A 19,762-nucleotide genomic window follows, 5' to 3' on the forward strand; every position below is an offset into this window, starting at 1 on the left:
ATTTATTTATTTTTCCTCAAATCCACTCCAGAGCCACAATAAATCTTTCCGTTACAATCTGTGCAGTAGTGGGATTTGTGCAGCTGTAAATTCAGAAGATGCACAACTGGGGTAAGTGACATTGAAATTTATTTCTTCTGCCAGGTCGTTTGCACATGATTAAAGGCTTCTAGGCAGTTTGTCAGAACATGACCAGCTGATTACACCTGAATTATTTTGGTATATATATATATATATATACCAAAATAATTCAGTAATATGTGTGTATATTTGATAGCGTTGCTATAGTGACCAACTGTAAGTCCTAAATTGTTTGACATTGACGCAGACCACTCCTTTAAATTCCCAAACCTCGATCTGAGTCGTGAAGTTAGTTTTATTCGCCCTCCTCTTAACGGGAGCGCTTGCGCACAACGTGAGCGCCGTACACACCATTTGGTAGGCTATGGTCCTCAGCTAAGGGCTGGCAGTGAAACTGATGATCTCCCTCATTCATTCATGATAGGACGAGTGAACTCCTGCCTTAACACAAAAGCGTGTAAAAAAAAAAATTGAAGCAAAGGCGAGAGTCAGCGCGGTGTTTCTTCGCACCTCCGCTGACCGAGCGCTTACCTCCACCGGCCGCTCGCTGCTCCTGTCCCCCGGCGTTTGTCCTTGTTTCGCTCCGGCGCTGATTATGTATGAATGCTGTCTTTATCCCGCAAAGACCGCTGTTGCATTTTACAGCAAAAGGAGCAGCACAGTGCAGTGGCAGCGGCTGTGGGCCGGTCTGTAAGTGGCCTGCCTGCGCTCGGCTCTGCACGTCACCAAGTGGAGTAGACAGGACTTGGCAGACGGGCTTTCTGCGCTCTCTGCGCGGCGGCGGATCTGAGATGTAAGCGACTGCTTGGACGGACTGGCACACCGTGTGGCCACTTTACTCCCGATGCTGCTCCTCCCCTTTCACTTTGTTTCTCTCACACAAGCCCTACAGCGCCTCCCACCCGCCACTGTGTGCCATCGCACGTACCTGCAGAGAGCTGTGCTTGCACTCCAGCATCAGTGGAGCTGTCCTCGCAGGAGGTTCCTTGGATCATTATCAGCCATGAAGAGAGTTCCAAAGGTTCAATCGTATTCTTCTTCTATTACTTAGACAAGCAAGAAAACAAACTAATAAACAGTGTTTGGGTGGTTACAGCTGAAAATATTCCCAAACAATCTTCCCAAATAAGTCCAAATTACAGATGATAGGTGCACTAATGCTGGTTGTTCTTCCTTCCCAAAACCGCTGTAGCTTTCCCCGTCCTACCTGGTGCTTAAATGCTGGTAATTACATTCACTTAGCGTCCCGGTTGTAAATCAGCCCCTGATTAGATGGCTAGAATGAAAATCAACAGGGCCCTCTCCAGCTTGATCCAAATTGCCTAAAATCAATGTCCTTTTTGCTTCCCTAACCACTTTTCCATGAGCACAATCAGCAATGTCACGCGATCAAGCAAAGGTGGGAAGAAATAATTACAGAAAGTCAAGAAAAGACAGCCCCGGCCTCTCACTGAGGACATTTTGATGCACCGCGGCAGGAAAAACACAGGTGTGGACGATAAATGAATTCCTATTCGGCAGATTTATTTGTTTTGATAGTTCAGCTTTATCTCGGCCCCTTCTGGGGACCGGCTACTTGTGGGGCAATTAACTCAGACAGAAACCTTCTTATCCACTGAGAACCTTTTAATTCTGGCCATATCTTTACAGCCTTCTAAAACTTTCAATTTGTCGCCCAACGTGATTATTTGTTCTTACCTGATGGATTATCTCCCTGTTAGTGGCACATGGCGCAGAATCCATTACAGTCTTTTTGGCTCGCTCTCACCAAGCTCCTCTTTCCTGCCTCGACTGCACTGTACAAATGCTTTCACTTACTTTGCTTGATTAGTTCTCCTCTCAAGACCACGTGGGCGTGTACGGTCTCTTTAGATTGACAACTCTATCATTTTCATATCAAGGCAGTTCAGTGTGATGTTTGGTGACATCTGATTTTTTTTCCTGATGTAACTCATCTTCAGCTAGAGCAGGGGTCTAATCAGCCCCAAGTGAAAACACCTGCACCCTTTACAGGACCTAAAAGTATCTTATAAAGAGTATCTATGCAGGAGAGTTAACATGCTGGAGCAGGAAAACCCAGATATGGAAAGGAAACATGGCTGAATTTAGTTGCTTTGTTTTCAGGGTCAGCGCCACTGAATCTTCCTACCACTAACCGCTGTTACAGGCTCTTATACGCTGGAATAATGTCCCTTAAAATAAGAATTATGGCTGTTTATGGTTATAATACAGCACAACAAATGTTTTCCTTTATGATTTTGTATCAGAGTCTTGTAATTATTTGTTATATATTATCAGTTTTGGATGTTTTGTAGCAAAAGAAAAACAACAAAAAAGAAGCTGAAAAGTATTAAAATATAGGGTTTTTTCAAGTGTTTATCAGCTATATGAATCAAAAGTGAGTGTTATATATAGCAGTTGAAAAGCATATCCATAGTATTTACAAACTACTTATCATAGTGTTTGATATTTAATCAGTAATAATGCATCATTTACTGTAACCCCCTACTGGAGCACAGTTCTTACTGTTATTCAGTAGTATTATTATTATTATTATTATTATATTATATATATATTATATATATTATATTATTATTATTATTATTATTATTATTATTATTATTATTATTATTATTATTATTATTATTATACTCTTATACAGTTATTACTCTTACTTAATGATTAAGTTTGTTGACATCATCTTATTCCCAGCATAGCTCAACCCAATTTCCACCTTAGGTCTAATCAGCCTGAGTAATTAAAACACTTGCACGGGTGTGCAAACCTATTCATTTGAAAAAATATTTATTAAAATGAAGTGGGGCAAAAAAGGGCAATATTTCACTCCGAGTTGTTGTGAGTTGCTTTCCTCCAAAAACGAATCATGGCTTCGCAGTAACCTCTGACAAGAGAACAGACTTGCATGTAGTGTGTAAAATCCTACGGCGTTAAAAAACTAACACAATTTTTTTACTTTCGGCAGAGCACAAATATCATGATCACTGGAATACAATTTAAGCGTATGCACTCCTCAAAATGCCTGGGTGAAATACTCGAGTGCTCTACACTCCAGAGACATCCTGCGTTGCATCAAAATGTCACACTTGGCAGAATAGATAGTGGGCCTTATCAGGGGTCAAATTCTATTTTGCAGTAATTTCAGAAGTCTTTCAGCTGTGCCTTTCAGCTATGGCAGCGAGTGAGACGGTGTGCAATGGTGTGTGCTAATTTGTTGTGGAGCCCAGTGAGCCAAATCGGAGCCTGCAGGTTGTACTTTGAATTAATCAGAACTTCTTACATTGTGCAAATAAAGCTTCCTATCTGAGATCTTTGTTTTTTTGGGGTGGAACGAGTCTCCCAGAGGGGAAAACTGGGTACGATGTACAATGATGGAGCAAGCTCTTAGCGACTTAATGGTGATGGGCTAACATGACTCAGAGTTCAGCAAGGGAGAAAGATGGGGGTGGAAGGAGTGTGCTGTGCATCTGCGAATTTAATGCCAGCTTTGATAAAGTTGCAGTCCAAGATCTGTAAGAAGTAGGAACAATGGGCCGTTGTTGCCTGATAATTAACAAAATTGTAGCGTATCTGTGTCTGCACTAACGGCACCAGCATAACCTAATGGTGTTTTGTGGTTTGAGAGGTTTTGTTCTTATGGAAATAAAATGGGGTCGTGAGTACTTTGGCTGTGTATCACTACATCTGAATGTGTGAAGGCGTTTTGGGTGAATACGCTGGAGGTGGGCGATACATTCAAAGTGCGAATCTGTACAAACGTTTATGTCCAAATTAATTTAAATGTTAAAACGTGTGAAAAAAACATATCTGAACAAATAGATTTCATTTTTTCATTTGTATGGAGCAATTATTATGGATAGGGGAACGACTAAAAAATATATATGTATTGCACAAGCTAACGTAGGAATGCACAAAGTGACTTTGCATGAAGGTTTGCAGTTACTTGTGTGTTTGTGGGCAGAAGTCAACTGTATGTGGCAACTGCAGGTCTACAGGTAGGCGTTACAGTGCAAATAAAACCTACGACTTTTGATTCTTCCTCTTGCATAAGCCAATGCTTCTGCTAATATATAATTTCAAAATTCAGCAACAGAGCCAAGGGGTGCAAGCTTTCTTTGCTGTAAATCCACAGTTGCAAGCACATAACAAAGTTGCCTGTCTGAAAGAAGAAAAATATGTTCATAAAGCGAGTGAAAACAAGCTAACACAAACAGGAAAAAAAAATGTTACACGAGTTCATTATAAGAAAGTGTCATATTGTTACAAGTCTAGCTGCTCGCATTCATTCTAAATCACATTCCACCACCGCGAATACCAATCGTGTTTTTCTTCTTTTCTCACAATAACCTCTATTACATATGTCTGCAGCCGTCTTCTTCAAGGACTCTCCCACCAGACCAGCATGTTCACGTGCTTTATATGCGTAAAAATAAATAAAGCTAAAGCAGCTTAAGATTCTGGTTAGGACACTTTGTGCTTTTCACCTGATCTGGTCCAATGATTGGCCCAATTGTCCAGCCTCAGGCTAGATTTTCTTATGCCGGAAAACAGAACCCAGAATAGGTATAGCGGTGTACCACTTGAATTACAATATGCTGGAAGGTCATTATGGATTTTTTTTCTGTGTGTGTGTGTGTGTGTGTGTATGTTCAGTGACATTAAAACATTTTTGCATGCATTCAGTGAATGATTTTTTTTTTTTACAAGTCTAGTATGTATTTTGAATAAAAAAAAACTGCAGTAATTGTAGGTGCAAAACATGTTTAAATAAAGAAACGTTTTTATCGTTTTCTTTTGTGTAGTCATGTTGTTGCCTTTCACAGGTTAGTCTCCATTTACTTAGCTGGAGTGTCAGGGCTCTGCAGGGCACTGTGTTACTCATGCCTTACTGTACCCACTACATGCATAAATCTGGAACCTGTAAACAACAGTAATTGGGCTCAGGGGGAAGTGGACAAAAAAAAAAGCAAATTGCTTCCATGAGTTTACATATCATTTCATCTTGTTTGTAGATTTATTTTCGGTACAATGCAGGTGAAAGGAATGGAAAGCGAATAGAAATTCAGCAAAGACATGCCCTCCAAGCAACTTTTGTTTCTAGTCAGAGATTGAAGGGGAAAAAACTTTATGGGAGTTAGTCCACTGTTGACCGATGCTTTCATTCACTTCCGCAGTTTATCGATCAGCTTCTAAATCTATTATTTACTTTAGGTTATATATCAGCGTATAGTCTTTGCACTTCAGCCCCAGTGCCACTATTTATTTCTTTTTATGGTCAGTGTATATATTCTTGTCAAAAACTGTGCAGTATTTGATGATGGCTAGCACTGAACCCTGTGTCACGTCCACATAATGTCAGTCTATGAATCCCCCAACAAAACAAGTTAGTTTGCAAATGTGCTGTTTTTAACAGCTGGGGAAAAATATTCTTAATAAATGTCTGACTTTCTTTGGAGAAACTTGCTGTGAAGAAAGTTCAATGGAAAAAAAGGAAAAGATTTTTCATACCTCCTACCGCACAGTATATTCGCACTACAAAAATGTACACACCCTGCCTATAAGCACTATTCTCAATAACCATCAAGCTAGAAAATATAACAAAGCCTTGTGAGATTTGTGTGTGTGTGTGCAGATGTGACTGATACGCTTCGCTAAAAATGTTAGCGAAATGTAATCAAATTCAGTGGGTGAAACTGTGGCTTGTGTGTGTGTATTTTTAAAAACTTTTACTCTTTTTTAACAATAAACAATGTACTCTACATTCATTTAACTTGACTTCAATTAAAGCTCTCTCAGCGTGAAGAAACTCACTTAACATTTTTGTTTTAACAAGTTTTTAAAAAAGTACAAAGTTGTGTTTTGTCTTCAGCAGCCATGACAGATTTGAAAATAATGTGGGCTCCACCCTGGTGAGGGAGACTCATGTTGGCAATATTGTTTTAAGCAGAATTACAGAATAGGGCAGAGTCTGCACGTTTATCCTATTAGAAGGAAATGAAGCAGACAGTCTGTCTGTGTTTATCCATTATGAAATCCATATCTGGCTGGAAATGAAACAGTCAAGGTTCAGCCTCCGAAAAAAATTTTCTTCAAATGAAACTTGGGCCAACAAGGAATTTACAAATGGTTAATTGGCTGCTGTGGCTCTCAGCATAGCTATCTATAAAAACTGAACTCATGCTCCCATGCTGAACTCAATATGCTTTAGAGCGTCTTCAAATAGGAATGCACATTATCAAGCTGAGCAAAATATATATTAGAGAGGCCATTCTCTCCTGTGACAAGTCATTACAGGAGCAATGCCAAGTTTTCAGAAATGCAAATGCTGTTAATGGAGGGCCTTTGGGTGAAAGCACTTGGCTTGTGTTAAATTATAATGACATTTATGCTGCTCACCCTTTGAGAGTATCAAAGGATTTCTTCTCTTGTCTTTGTATAAAACAGATTTTTTGATGTCGAACATTTCTCCTGTCTGTTAGGGTGTTGCTTATTGCCAGTGAGCACAGGAGTTAGTAGATGGTTGAATGGCTGGCATTCACTTATTTTTATTTTTTATTCCTATTTATTCTATTTATCCCCTTCGTATATTTTATTTATATTGTCTCTGTATTTATATATTTATTTATATATATATATATATATATATATATATATATATATATATATATATATATATATATATATATATATAAAAAAAAAAAAAACACCCAGCACGCCCCTGCGGGCGGTTTATCCTTCAAGCTCGGGTCCTCTACCAGAGGCCTGGGAGCTTGAGGGTCCTGCGCAGTATCTTAGCTGTTCCCAGGACTGCGCTCTTCTGGACAGAGATCTCCGATGTTGTTCCCGGGATCTGCTGGAGCCACTCGCCTAGCTTGGGAGTCACCGCACCTAGTGCTCCGATTACCACGGGGACCACCGTTACCTTCACCCTCCACATCCTCTCGAGCTCTTCTCTGAGCCCTTGGTATTTCTCCAGCTTCTCGTGTTCCTTCTTCCTGATATTGCTGTCATTCGGAACCGCTACATCGATCACTACGGCCGTCTTCTTCTGTTTGTCTACCACCACTATGTCCGGTTGGTTAGCCACCACCATTTTGTCCGTCTGTATCTGGAAGTCCCACAGGATCTTAGCTCGGTCATTCTCCACCACCCTTGGGGGCATCTCCCATTTTGACCTCGGGACTTCTAGGTTATACTCGGCACAGATGTTCCTGTACACTATGCCGGCCACTTGGTTATGGCGTTCCATGTATGCCTTGCCTGCTAGCATCTTGCACCCTGCTGTTATGTGCTGGATTGTCTCTGGGGCATCTTTACACAGCCTGCACCTGGGGTCTTGCCTGGTGTGATAGACCCCAGCCTCTATGGATCTTGTACTCAGAGCTTGTTCTTGTGCTGCCATGATTAGTGCCTCTGTGCTGTCTTTCAGTCCAGCTTTGTCCAGCCACTGGTAGGATTTCTGGATATCAGCCACCTCCTCTATCTGCCGGTGGTACATACCGTGCAGGGGCCTGTCCTTCCATGATGGTTCCTCGTCTCCCTCCTCTTTCTTGGGTTTCTGCTGCCTGAGGTATTCACTGAGCACTCGGTCAGTTGGGGCCATCTTCCCAATGTATTCTTGGATGTTCCTTGTCTCATCCTGGACTGTGGTGCTGACACTCACCAGTCCCCGGCCCCCTTCCTTCCGCTTAGCGTACAGCCTCAGGGTGCTGGACTTGGGGTGAAACCCTCCATGCATGGTCAGGAGCTTTCTTGTCTTTATGTCAGTGGCTTCTATCTCCTCCTTTGGCCAGCCTATTACCCCAGCAGGGTACCTGATCACGAGCAGGGCGTATGTGTTGATGGCCCGGATCTTGTTCTTACCATTCAGCTGACTCCTCAGGACTTGCCTGACCCTCTGCAGGTACTTGGTGGTTGCAGCCTTTCTAGCGGCCTCTTCATGGTTCCCATTTGCCTGCGGAATCCCCAGGTACTTGTAACTGTCCTCTATGTCTGCAATGTTGCCTTCTGGTAGTTCAATCCCCTCAGTTCTGACTACCTTCCCTCTCTTTGTTACCATCCGACTACACTTCTCCAGTCCGAACGACATTCCAATGTCATTGCTGTATAGCCTGGTAGTGTGGATCAGTGAATCGATGTCTCGTTCACTCTTGGCATACAGCTTGATGTCATCCATGTACAGGAGGTGGCTGACAACTGCTCCGTTCCGTAGTCGGTATCCGTAGCCAGTCTTGTTAATGATCTCACTGAGGGGGTTCAGGCCTATGCAGAACAGCAGTGGGGACAGAGCATCTCCTTGGTAGATCCCGCACTTGATGGTAACTTGTGCTATGGGCTTGGAGTTGGCCTCTAGTGTTGTACGCCACATCCCCATTGAGTTCCTGATGAAGGCTCTTAGGGTCCCATTGATCTTGTACAATTCTAGGCATTCCAGTATCCAGCTGTGGGGCATTGAGTCATAGGCCTTCTTGTAATCAATCCAGGCAGTGCACAGGTTGGTCAGTCTGGTCTTGCAGTCTCGGCTGATTGTTCTGTCTACCAGTAGCTGGTGTTTTGCACCTCTGGTATTCTTGCCAATTCCTTTCTGTGTCCCGCTCATGTATTGACCCATGTGCCTGTTCATCTTAGCCGATATGATGCCTGACAGGAGCTTCCATGTAGTACTGAGGCAGGTTATTGGTCGGTAGTTGGAGGGGACCGGTCCCTTCTTGGGGTCCTTGGGGATCAGGACCGTCCGGCCTTCAGTTAGCCATTCCGGGTGTCTCTCGTTAACTAGCAGCTGGTTCATTTGTGCTGCCAGACGCTCGTGGAGTGCAGTCAGCTTCTTCAGCCAGTAGGCGTGAACCATGTCGGGCCCTGGTGCTGTCCAACTCTTCATACTGGAGACCCTTTCTTGGATATCTGCCACTGTGATGGTTACTGGACCCTGTTCAGGGAGGTCGCTGTGGTCTGCCCTCAGATCCACTAGCCACTGAGCATTGCCGTTATGGGTTGCATCCTTCTCCCATATGCTCTTCCAGTATTGCTCCGTCTCCAGCCTTGGTGGTGCTGTTCTCTTATTGTTCCCTTGCCACTGAGAGTACACCTTTGCTGGTTCTGTGGAGAACAGCTGGTTTATTCTCCTGCCTTCTATCTCTCTGGTGTACCTCCTCAAGCGGCTGGCCAAGGCTGTGAGTCTTTGCTTGGCAGTTTCCAAGGCCTCAGGTATGGACAGCTTGCTGTATTTCTTAGGCACCTTATTTGTCGCACCTTTCTGCAACTCTGTTAGTTGGCTAACCTCCCTCCGTGCTACTTTGATCTTGCCCTCTAGCCTCCTTCTCCATGGAGGGTACTGCCCCTTGTGGCTGTTCAACTTGTAGCCAAGCATCTCACTGATCACTGCTGCCGTATTGTAGATCAGCTTGTTAGTGTCGGTAATCGTGGTTGTAGGTATTGCCCGTAGTGCTGCATTAACATCATCTAGCAGACCTTCTGAGGGTACTTCACGTAATCTTGGTAACCGGCTACGGGGGATCCAGGTTTCAAGCTTGGCCATGATCCTATTTTTCAGGTCAGTTCCTCTCGCACTCAACGATCCTTCTCCTATCGCACTTGGGGCTATGTACCCAATCTCGGGTGGGGGTGATGATATCTCCCCCCTGACCTGGCGTCCTGACTCCTCCTTGCCGTAGCATTTGTGTTGTACCTCGTCAATCTCTAGCTGTGAGAGCAGTCCCTTCTTTCGAATGTTGGAACACTGAGCTACTAGTTGTTTCGCCGTCATTGTGGATGTTGGGTATCGAAGAATCCATAGGTCCCTCATCCTATTCATGTAGCCCCTTCCGCCGGGGTTACTTGCGTAGTAGCATTCCAACAACGCCCTGTTTTCGTCCCTTGCCCACCGATGCCTTCTTGTTCCAGTAGCCCACTTTTCGTCAGGGTGCCCTGGTTCCTCAACACCTGACGCGGACCTTGTTGATCCGGGCGACGTCCGAGCCGGCATGCCTTCATATTTATCTGTCTCGCTCATGTCTGCGGTAGGCTTGCTTAGCATAGGGGGTCTAGCCTTAGGACCCTTACTGGATACAGACGCCCCAGGCAGGAATCGAACTTGCGATCCTCTGTTCCAAAGGCGTGTAGTTTAACCACTACGCTATCCAGCTGCTTTTATATATATATATATATATATATATATATATATATATATATATATATATATATATATATATATATATATATATATATATATATATATATATATATATATATATATATATATATATATATATATATATATATATATATATATATTCTGTAACTCTGTAACTTCTGTCGGTGCTGTGCTTTTTTGGAAATCGAATTTCCCAGAGGAACCCACCCGAGGGATTAATAAAGTTCTATCTTATCTTATCTTATTCTTGCAGTGATGTTCAAGTGGCTTTTTATCTGGATGTAATGTGAATGAAATTGCCATTTCTGTGACAATAAACCCAGCAAATTGCTCACGATGTCCCTTAATGCCGGCAGGTTTTAGCAGTTTTAGGTGTAACTTGAGAGCAACTTCAAATTGTCACATTCCTCCTCCGCCATGGCTGCCTGGAAACCAAAACAATTAGCAGGACTATTTCTTCAGAGATGACCACAATCTTCACACTTTTCCTGCCGCAGGTGGCGAAATGCTCCTTTCCAATTAACAAGTCTAATTACATCACAACTCCACAGAGCTGTCTCGCATTCATTGTGTCTGATTGTCAGCGGGCACTTGTGAGTTGGTGCTTTTGTTTGATCTGTTTACAACTCTTTCATCGCGCGGTGTGAATTTAAAACGCAGCAGAAATAATCGGCCGGGTCGTAGTATGACTCTTCTTTTCTTACTAGGTTTGATAATTAGCTCAAAAAGGGCCCATTACTTGAATACTACTAAATACTTACCAAACTATGGTGCGTATTCATAGTGCAGCTTGCTAGTTAGATAGCAGTGCACTACATATAAATTAAAGGAGGTCTCCAAAAAAGAAATGTAATATAAACAGCTTCCACAGCTGTACTCACTGCTTCTCACTTTAATACCAAAAACTACTATTTCAAATGTACATACTCTTGTATTACCAATAAATATATATGAATATATATGAATATACAATGCTCATACATCAGCTGGCAACTATTATGCAAAAAATTAAGCAAATTCAGTACCTAAATGACACATTATCACTCATAAAATGAACTTCACAGGCACCTGTATACACTGTCTCATTGCAATAAATAACTACTTCCTTGAATTTGGGCTTTTTATTCTGGTTGTTTGGGTTTTTGTTTTTATCAGAGATCAGGGGAAGCCATCTCTCATCCTACTTTCAATCTTGTTTCACCTTCAAGATTTCATTTAAGCGCTCATCTCCTTTCCTGTAGTCGTGCACAGCTGATTCCTCTCTACACCCTCTCGTTTACCGAGACCCCCATAATAAGCCAAGATGTGCTTCTCCAACTCCTTATCATAACTACTGTACCCAGGTGCCACCTTTAATTTTTAAAATGTGCTAATATGTTCCTGCTTTGATACTTTCATCCATCTATTTTCTTCCTCTTATCAAACCTTAGGTTCTCAGTTCCAGGTCTCAACTATTCACACACAGAGTCGCACCTACAGCTTAGAACTGCTGGAGGAACAAAGAGTATTCAAACTCTGGACCTCCTTGGTTAGTGGTTAGCAGCAGTGCTAATCGTGCTACCAGCATGCCAACCAATGCATAAAAACAATGGTAACCTACCCTATTCTTCTACTTCTCCTTATTATTATTACTAGTATGGCCAGAGGGGCAGATGGCGCGATATGGCAGCCTCGCTTCTGTCAGTCTGCCCCAGGGCAGCTGTGGCTACAACTGTAGCTGCCTCCACCAGTGTGTGAATGAATAGTGGAATTGTAAAGCGCTTTGAAGGCCCCGAAAATCACTATATAAATGCAATCCATTATTATTATTCGTAGTAGTATTATTAGTATTATTATACAGATGTAAGGAGGGAAAACGTTATTTTGCTCTCTCTTAAAATGAAAGCTGCGCACCAATCAATTCACCCTTTACAGCTAGTGTAAACATCCTTCTATCCATTCCTTTCAGTTTTTTTAACATGTATACCACATATTATCTTTGCAAACCATCCCCAAAAAAGTATTTCTCGCCAATCTTGTAGGGCGTTACAGTTTTCTATCTTTTGAAAAGACAAAAAAAAACCCCACTAAATTCATCCTGAACAAAAACTAGACACTGCACGCTTCAGAGATTTTATAAAAAATGAGAAGTCCGTGTTGTTTTCTCCTTTCTGCTGCTTCTCTTGTACCTCAGCAAGGCACAAAAACAACCTGTTTCACCCAATTATCTCTCCCACAGGGCGCAGTCAGGCAATTTGGCTCAGTCAAGACTCTCATTCATTGAGCCAGATGATTTAAAGCTTTTGGGGGCCACAAGTCAGCCCACATGGACTGAAACTGCTTCGTGATTCTCAGTTGATATTTAGCAGCGCAAGTTGCTCCACTAAAGGTTGCAGAGACAAAAATAGAATGTTATTTCATGTCTCCCTCATTTCTCACTCTGTGAAAAACTGATTTCTGAGGGACAGAAAAATGCTTTAAAGCACAAAGTACCATATTCACCCTGTACTGCAAAAGCTGCTTTCTACCTGGACATTTATATTGATGATATGCTGATAACTGACATGTTTTTCTTGCAAAACATACATCATTGCATCACATAACCTCTAACCCACAGTGTCCTTCACAAATATGAAAGTAATTATCCCAGACATCAGACCTTGCAAAACCAATTCATTCGTGCTTGGCATCCCTCGAGGATGTATTGTCTAATAATTACTTATGAGATTTAGAGCTGAGGCACACATAAAAGCCAATGATACCTACAGTCAGCCACAGATGTCAGGACTGGTGGAAGAGTCCACTGGCACTTTAAGTCATTTTTGAGCAAAATGACAAATGGGCCAAAGAAATATCTTTTTGCAGCACACGTGCAAGAAGTGAAGTGTTTATGCGTGCGTCTATCCACTGTTCAGAGCCATTAATGGTTGATGAATGCATCAAGTCACTCTGGATTGTTGCAATTAGAAAACAATCCTGCAAAAAAAGAAGCCTATTTTAAGTCATGCGCTATCAGTAGGAAAAGCAACAGAGAGGATAATTGGGTATTGACGAAAGAGTGTGAAAGGCAAAGACAGCATGCAAGACCACTTTCCAATTTACTCTGTCATCTCAAGGCTCTGATTATGCTGTTTACTGACCAGATAATTGGGGCAATGTTCGATAAAAACAAACATTTTAGGGGGGACATGTCAAATACAAGCAAACTTGCATAAAAATATTCCAAACACTTAGCTGGAATGATGCTTTCCTATTTCCCGCAACTACTTGCGAGTCCTGACACACTCAAAGCATAGGAGGCTTTTGTGCTTTTCTGGCTGATACTAAATAGCTTCTGAAGAGTTAATTGAGAGAATGATGCCATTATGGTTTCTACTACGAAAGCAACCAAACGATAGCTCACGGTTTATTAGCATTTAATTCAATTCAGTGCAATTTTATTTATATAGCACCAAATCACAACAACATTTGCCTCAAGGCGCTTTATATTGTAAGGTAGACCCTACAATAATACATACAGACGAAAAAAAACCCCAACAATCATATGACCCCCTATGAGCAAGCACGTTGGCGACAGTGGGAAGGAAAAACTCCCTTTTAACAGGAAGAAACCTCCAGCAGAACCAGGCTCAGGGAGGGGCGGGGCCATCTGCATTAGATACATTTTTTAATTTTAATAAGAAAAGATGAAAGAATCCTCCACTCAAATTTAGCAACATTCAACATTTTAAATTGAAACTCTTAATAAATATTAACTTTCGGTTTCCTTTTAATTCCTTAACTTTGAATACTGCTGATTACATTTTTTATTTGTTATTAATATTATATAATCACATAAAATGTAATTCATTTTTAATCTTTCTTCAGAAGGAACAGACAATGCACATAATGTGGAAAAGCCTAGTTTTAGCTGGGAATGAACTTTTAGCAGTCATTACATTAAATTGGTACAGCAGTTATACTTTTCCTACTCTAAACTTCTAACAATGCTTCAATGCAGTGTCTCATTTTAATTGCCAAGTGCAGAAAATCATGTGAAACTTAAATGTGAGCACCATCTAGTGTTGAAAGCTATTATATTTAATGTGCTTCATTAAATTCTAAAAACAAAAAAGGGCATAATTAGTTTTTTAAAGTTTGTTCATGTAGACTGCCTATGTAGATTTTATACCTTCACAAAATATCCCCATGATTTTTTGTTTGAATTCAGTAAGTGACATACCATTAAATAAAATCCAATACTGCTTTAAGTTAAGTTGTCAATAAAGCTCTAAAATCCTGAGGAAAAAAGAATACAGATACAAGAAGTACGGCTATATCAAGCTCTATATGACTCACATTTCCACCTGATTGAATTGCAGGCTTCTCTGTGTCTCGGTAGCTCAGTGGGTTTTGTTACCCCACAGCCAGCAGAAGCCTCGTGGCTTGGTGAAAGACAACAGAGGCCATCTGTTGTCTGTCTATTTTCTTTGGTGCTCTGCCACAAAACTCTGCTGCCAGAACACCCAAGGGTACCCATGTGCACTATGCTGCGCCTGGGGACCGGCTCATTGAGGCACCTTTATAGCCTACTGGCTCCACTGGGAGGTGCCTGCATTCTGCCAAAGCCCAGACACAACAGCGACGGCGTTTGAAAAGGGCCTTGTTGTTGCTGCATCGTTACACAACCGTGCCATTAACCTTAATTGGAGCAGCTTGGTGGAACACAGAAAAACTTTCAGCACTCTGAGGCAGTGATGTTGTTCCCCTGAGTTACATAAAATCGAAACTGATCTCAGGCTGAGTTAATTGAATTGCAGAATACTTATCGTCCTGCTGAGGAGCTGAGGAGTAACTGAGGAGTAAGTGCTGTACAGTTAGAACTAATTCTTTGTTTCTGAGCTGTTTTATGATCACGGAAGCATTGCTCCTCCCCTTGTTTCTTGGGAATCATAATGACACGGCTGTAATAATTTCCATAACGATTGTTACTTGGGTGTAGTCCAGGAAACACAAACTTAAGAACAGACATTGGAGGCTAAGGGGAATCCCCTTAAAAATAGCTTTTAAATCAATAAATTATTTGTGAAAGACTGAATAAAGACCTTGTTTTAAGCAACTACATCATGTATGGTAGAGCTCACTATGACAAATTGCTGTAAAAATACAGTATTCAACTGTATTTTTACTATAACACAAATTGTTTTGGAAATGTATTCACTTGTGTTGTGACAGTAAATATATACATATTTTTCATCAGACTGATTGTTGTGGATATGTGGCGTAACCTCCTGTGTGTTACCAAGAATAATGTTAAGGTTTGGCTAGCAACAGGCTAGCATGACTGAGGCTCCTGTAGCATATACTCAGCTCTGTCTGGTGTTCATCTTTAGGGCCTTTGTTGAAACAGTGAATACAACAGAATTCCTATTAGCTTGCTATGTGGTGCAGAGAGTTGTAACAAAGCTGATGTCTTGTCATAGTTTGGGAAAATCGAAGTCAAGGTTCATGGGTGAGTAAATACAGTTAGACTTTACTGTAATGAAGTGTTTGTGGAGGTTGCAGTAGGAGCCCCATAAAAGCAGCATAATGTCAACCAAATAGCTTACAGTATTACACTGCAAAGCTCCTATTTTGAGTATTGTGATTACGGTAATATAACAGTATAATACGGCTAAATCGTGCTCCCAGTACTGATTTAGAAAGGGCATGTCTTACAGTACATTACGAGTCTGCTTATTCAACACATTCATATGTCACATCCCTTAATGTATAGTAGAATAGTAAAGAATAAAAGGTAATGCTCTTAAATGTTTCGGTTTTTCTGCCTAGCTTTTAGACTCTTGGGTCTTTCTTTTTCCCCACTGTAGCGTGATAGTATTATTAATATTTTCTATTCATCATTTAAAAAAAAATCCCCCTAGCACTTCCAGCCTAAATCTGTTATCTCATGCTGATATTAAGCTCCATAGAGATTGGATTGGAAAAGAAGATTACTGTGGCAGAAGGATTTTCCGGGCCAGCGGGTCACTGCACATGCATTGGAACCAGCAGCATTACAGTAACTCATCTGAATATGTTTGTCCATGGAGTTAATCTTCCATTAACTGCTAACAGAACTCCTCCAGAGTGTATGTCGCTCTGGCTTTTTGAGAGAAAGCCGAGGACATTAGGCAAACACATTAAACTTGTTAAAAGGATAAATAAAGCAAACACTTGAATGGATTTCTCCCCCTTAACTAAATAGCTAAGGCATTGTCTTGGTGTTACAATAAGCTGCAAACACACATCAATTATTTAGCCCAAACAGAGCTGGAGTCTGAGAACATTTTTGTGTGTTTTTTTCTAAGTCATGAAATGGTTTGTGAATGTCAACAGCTTGACAGATTGTGGAAATGCACAATACTGAATGAATAGTGTAAACATGAGATGAATCATTGCTGTCACAGGCGATACAAGCACGGAGCGGTAGAAATGTGGCTGTCTGTAATTCTGCTCTTGGCCTCCACCAGCCTATAAAATCTTTATCTTTGCAACCAGTAATGTCTTCTCTAAGTAGAGTTTTCTATGTTTATGTACCTACTTATGTTCAAAATAGAAACGGCAACACTTTCCATGGTGTTTATACGGCAAAGCAGCTATTGCCCGTTCATGGCCTCTGTTGAAGATCTCTAATTAGTCACATTCCTAATTGCATAGCATACACATTGAAACTGCATGAATTAAATCAGATGAAAGCCTACGATCACGGCGCTAGACTGTCAAACATAGCTTAGAAAACACACAATGTCCTCACATTATCAGTTGCACAGTAACCATTCTAGGGCTGGGCGATATGACCCAAAATTCATATCTCGATATTTTTTAGCTGGATGGCGATATAAGATATATATCTCGATATATTTTTTTAAAGCCATAAAGAAAGAACAAAAAGAGAGTTCTTAGTCAAAGCTGTGTCCCAGATGTCACACAGGCACTTTTATTAACATAGAGCAGATGTACATAAAATTTACTCAAAAATAAATTATGAGCATTTATTAAATAATAATGCTCCATAAATAAAAGAAAACAATGTTGTTTTTGTGCATAACAAAAAGCTCACAATTGTGCAGTCAAAATGTAAACTAAAAGACGCTGAGCACAATAACAAAGACAGATTTCACAGCTGCTCTGTTCCCAACTTGTACTGCGTGACTGACAGCCTGGAGTTTGAAATCCGCTTCGCAACCGCGTCTCTTACAGGTGCCATTTATAGTCCTTATACACAGTAGGGTAATATTACGTTGAAGCACAGTACGTATCACTCCGACAATCCATCAAGCGGTGCAGCTCCGTAGCTTACTAAAGTCGTACTAAAACATTTTTTGACAGATTGCTGAGCGCCGTGTACCACATAAAATCGGTTCGCGGCCATCAAGCACAACCAGAATTCATACATAAGGCGCGCTGTCAACTTTTGAGAAAATGAAAGGATTTTAGTCCGTGCAGCCCCTCTGGGCTGCATGGCGTTAGCGTGGTTAGCTCGTTAGCATGGTTAGCTAGCTAACACGTTGACGCCGTCCAGCCCCACGCACGGGGCGATGCGCAGTAACTCGTTAACGGAGATTTGCCGTGTCCATCTTGTCGCTTCCTGCAGGTGAAGCGATGGGGGAGGAGGGGGAGTTGTGTTCAGTGAAGGAGAGGCGAGGCCGAGTAACGTTGCGTAAAGACGAAAGTGGACGAAAGAGAGGCAAACTTGTGGCTCCACAAGTATAATTATAACGTAACATAGACTATATCGATATAAAGGATATTGTCACATCTTATATCTCGTATAAAAATATATCGATATTTTTTAAAAACTCGATATATCGCCCAGCTCTAAACCATTCCTTCATGTCTTTATGAAAAAAATTTGATAGTTTGAGCGAGATTTCACATAAAAGGCATGCAGCGTGTGTGCTTGAGGTCATAATCTGCGAATCCTTCTCCACAGAGAAGCATGCCTCTGAAGAACAGAGCATTGCTTCTCCTTGCTGAGGGTGCAGCTGATTTGTTGCAGGTGTTCACGGCCACACAACCTCAGACCCCATTATCCCCACTGCCATGTTTCACAGCTAGTTTGAGGTATCATTTTCTCTCCTGTGTCCTCTTACATACGCCCTTCTGTTGCCACTAATCTCAAACTTGGATTTATGAGTATATAAGACTTTCACTGTCAAATGATAGGTTGTGTAGTCCACAACCAAGCATTAAGCTTTGTTTCGCCTCCTGTGAAGTGGTTTGGAGGTCGCTGTTGAACAGTAGTGTTTTGGTGATTCGAGTTCTTTATTTAGCAAGTTCTGTGGCTCTGATTAAGTTGCTTATTCTGTCTCTCTGTGAGGAAGAGATTGATCTTTTGATTGTTCTGATAGATTTTGCCTGCCTGATTGCGTTTTAGATACTACTCGTGTAGTTCTTGCAAAACATTTGAAAGCTTCTTAGAAACTTTAGAATGGCCACAATGTATCAAAAGTCTCTCATTGCATAGAACAACAGATTTTTTGCCATCATATTGCTGTTTGGTAAGTAAACAATGCAATGATTTTAAGTGTTTATTTGAGGAAAAGGTTTTCTGCCATATTTTTTGGAAACATATTTTTCAGTTTAAACGTATCCTTACTTCCAAAATTTGATATTTTGACTTTTTACTATTTTAATAAGCTATAGTGTTTAACTAATTTCAGTGTGTTTGGATGTATGCTTTGCTAGCTTTTTTGAAAACAGACACAGCTGTGTGAGGAGTAGCTGGAACTGCCTGAATGACACCTGAACACTGTTCTGACAGATCACAACTCACCTCTGTCCTTTTGGAAAAATTGTATGACAAACTTAGTTTTGATTGCTAAACTATACGTGGCAGCTTTTTTTTTTTACCCCTAAATTGTTATCCTTACATGTTATTTGCTATGAATTATATTTTTAAATGTTTAGATTCACATTATTTTCAAGCTTACATCATAACATGGCAGGTTTTTTGATATACTCTCCTGCTGTGATATGTGCTCTACAAATGTTTTTGCGTTTGCGAAACGTCGTAAGACTTGGAAGCACAAATTTTCAAATAAATGAACATTTCATTGGCAGGTAAGGTTTACATGAGTGTTTGTATTGTCAGGTTGTAAAAAATTGATTTAGCTTTTAAGCCACTGATAAAGTGTAATGAAGTCTAGCTTCTCATGTTCTACCAAATCTGCAGCAGAAGTCAATGGCAAATATTAAGGTACTGCAGAAATCATTAACATATAGTCCTTTTAAACATCAGGTCTGTGGATGTAAATATTACTTAAAATACAAACAAAAAAAATCTTCCTTCACTAATTAGCAATTTAACAAGATAAACTGGATCAGATTAAAACATACCATTTGTGCTGCCTGTCTGCACTCTCATATGGACGCCTTCACCTTTCTGGACTCTGTAAAATTATGATATTATTTTATGCCATGTTATACCCCTAATTAAAGATTGTGAATTATTATGTAGTTTTAGTTTGCATTATTCTCCTGAATTAGAAGAAGCTGATAACTATTGCATTA

The 19,762-nt window shown here is 40.9% G+C and overlaps 1 protein-coding gene across 1 annotated transcript in view; it reads right to left on the bottom strand.

Annotated features, from left to right (window-relative positions):
• klhl29 (kelch-like family member 29) overlaps positions 1-796 on the bottom strand; it is a 262,126-nt gene extending 261,330 nt beyond the window's left edge. The window contains exon 1 of the mRNA XM_085372331.1: positions 613-796. The gene's annotated coding sequence lies outside the window, so the exon portion shown is untranslated. The remainder of the gene's footprint in view (positions 1-612) is intronic.
• Positions 797-19,762: the final 18,966 nt, after the last annotated feature.

The sequence above is a fragment of the Diplotaxodon limnothrissa genome, linkage group LG15 (genome assembly GCF_057381915.1).
Source record: "Diplotaxodon limnothrissa isolate DT_005_m linkage group LG15, D_limnothrissa_male_GT1.1, whole genome shotgun sequence".
Lineage (NCBI taxonomy): Eukaryota > Metazoa > Chordata > Actinopteri > Cichliformes > Cichlidae > Diplotaxodon > Diplotaxodon limnothrissa.